The following is a 3,106-nucleotide window of genomic DNA, read 5'->3' as shown; positions in this document are numbered from 1 at the left end:
TCCCATCCCTTTCAGAGCTTCATGAGACGACGTGGACTCTATTGTAATCTCAGAAGAATCAGCTTGGCTTATTTGTTCAGGCTGTCACTGCACTGAGATCACAAACACACACTCAAATTCCAGTTAGTGCACTAAATATCTTTTAACTAAACTATATTTTTATGTGTGATCTGTACTGGCAGGAGACTGCTGAAGGACAGTAGTGGCATTTTTCTTAAAGTTAGAGAGGCACACACGTGACCAGATAGAGAGAGCAAATGGCAAAAAAGAGGCCCCGAGTAATGGCTAGCATCACATTTCACCTGAATTTTGAAATGTAATCATTTACTCTCATAATCAAAATATATACAGTGCTGTGCAAAAGTCTTGAGCCACCTCTAATCCAAATCATATAAAGCAAATACAGAGTTTTAAACAATTCTAACAGTCAATATTTGGTTGACCACCTTTATTCTTCAGCAGAGCTAGAACTCTCTTAGACAAGCTTTCTAGTCATTTCTTTGAGTAGTCATCAGGAATAGTTCTCCAGGCTTCTTGAACTACATCCAAAGCTCATTTTTGGGTGGATTTGTCTGCATTTTGTTCCGTTTTCTATCAAGATGATCCCACACTGCTTCAGTAATATTGACGGTCGGGTTCTGGGAAGACAAAATTAATATGTGTGTGTCTATCCACGTGTGCTTTTTCTGCACTCGTAGTGTGTTTAGGATCACTGTCATCCTGAAAAATGAAAGTGTTGCCAATCAGATGCTTTCCAGATGGTGTTGCGTGGTGGATCAAAATCTGACAGGATTTTCTACTTTGTCCTTAGTTCTCAAATTTTAGTTTATGCAAGCCATGCCGTGTCAACTCTGAGGTCAATACTGATATAAATAAGCCAAAAAACAACACTGAAACATTCTGTCAAATCATTTGTTATTTGACTAAACAGCCATTTAAACTACACAAATTTTTATATCTCAGTTTGACTAAAGGTTAGTAAACCAAATAAAAATTTGTTGGCTATTTTTAGAATTAAGATTTACATTTACAAAGAAGGAAAATGGCATCTAATATTTGAAAAGATACCATCTTTGCTACACAGTTGTAATCTATTAAAGGAATATTTAGATATTGTGGAAAATCCATGTATTTAGTCAGTACAAAGACTTGGGAACAGCTGGCTTAGCAGTGCCCAAAAGTGACAAAATAGTTTTCCAGTACTGCTAAACATTTAACTAAACCACTGCATGATTTTTGTTTTGTTTTGTTTATTGTGCATAATTAAATTGGTGGAAAAAATACGCATTGTATTTGGCAGATTATGGGACATTTTTCCTGCTGAATGTCTCAGTGGGCTGCCCATCTCTCAACAGGTGCTGCTGTGTGATTTATCGCAGTTTAAGTGGTCACAGCATGTTGCACTGCAGCTGCCATCACGTCAGCGGTTTTTGGAAGAATATTGTTGGAAGTCTTTGGCCGAATTTACAAATCGTCAGCGGCACTTTTACACAAATTGGTGCACTATTTTCATTTTCCAGAAAGCCTAGGCCAGCTGTCTTCGCTATTTTCTCCCATTGTGTTGTGGTCTGACTTCACTCTGCAGTGAGGAGGAAAGAGGAAACTGATGCTGAGGCAGACACGTTTGCAAGGTCTTAAGACTGCATAAAGACTTGCAATGTACAGGATCATAGCGGATCGTATTCCGTGGTAACAACCACTCACTTTACCCCAAAACGGCTCAAATTACTATGAGAACATAGAAGGCCCTCTGTGTCCCTCTGTGAAATACTTCTCTCAGGCACCTTTTTAGTAGTTTAATTGTTTTTCTCTGTATTTTAAGACACTGCATTTAGGAAAATGTACCTCTGGTTGTCTGTTTTGGTCAGGTTTCCCTTGCTACTATTAGTCTTCCTATTGCTTCTGTGCTGCACCCTAACACTAATCATGCCTATATCTGCCATCATAGCCAAACAATACCATAATCTGACATCCCAAGCATCTGTTAGTGGGTCATTTTCCAACATCATCATCTTTGTCATTATCATCCCTGAGTGCAAGCTGCCATCTGAGTCCTCCCTCCTGCTCTCAGTGCCATCCCTGAGCTCACTCTGTAACCCCTGGCTCGTTCCATGCCCAGAGAAGGTGTCCGGTTCCCTATACACCCCTCCATTTCTCCCAAAATGCAACAATACAGCAACTCTATCTCTGTGTTCACCTGTTAGCACCTGGCACCACGTCCACATCAGCCAAAGGCTTCTGCTCATCCCTGTCAGACACCATGTGGGACTCGCCTTCCTGTCACCAAACCCAACATCCCACACACAAAACACACAGGGGCACAATGAACCGCTCACCGCTCGCCTGTCAACACTTTCCCCTGACAGCCGAGCCATGCTAACATTATTGAGGATAAATGAAAAGTGCTTAATCAATCAATAATCCATCGGGTAATTACAAAAGCTTCAAGCATCATCTGGCACATGAGTCCTGAGTATGTACTACTTAAGAAATTAATTAGTAAGATAATGCTTTAAACAAGCAACCTCAGTTTCATTCATGCAAGTACGTTGAGTTTGAACTGCATGAACTTCTCCACTGTGCCTCTTATAAATCATATTTATCAACCACTAAATTACAGCAGCAAATGCATTTCGGATTATGAAGAAATAAGGAGCTTGGAAAGAAGTTCTGAACTGAAGAAGCTTCTCGGATGAGAAGTGAAACATCCAGCTGCTTTTTTTTTCAAGTTCCTTAAACTATCATGACCTGGATGACCTACATGATGAAGAGATGCGTTACTAAGCCCCACTATCAAACCTCATACTCATCACATGTTGGCACTCAAAGCATTTAAGATTGTGATTTGTAGCCTAAACATACCAACACATTGGGTTCTGTAATCAAACCCCAGTCCTTGACATCAAGGTCCAGCATTTTGTACACTTGCCACTTCCCTCCAACTCGTGTGTGATATATAAATAAAGCTTTGTTCATTAAAAAGCCTGTGAACATCATCCAGCCCGCAATTACATATGTCATCACAACATAAATTGGAAAAGAAAAGGAAAAAAGATTTAGGACTGCTGTGTGTGTGTGTGTGTGTGTGTGTGTGTGTGTGTGTGTG

The sequence above is a fragment of the Haplochromis burtoni genome, unplaced genomic scaffold (assembly GCF_018398535.1).
Source record: "Haplochromis burtoni strain Fernald_Lab_line unplaced genomic scaffold, NCSU_Asbu1 Contig_296, whole genome shotgun sequence".
Lineage (NCBI taxonomy): Eukaryota > Metazoa > Chordata > Actinopteri > Cichliformes > Cichlidae > Haplochromis > Haplochromis burtoni.
The sequence above is the reverse complement of the archived record's forward strand: the minus strand, read 5'-3'. Positions refer to the sequence as shown.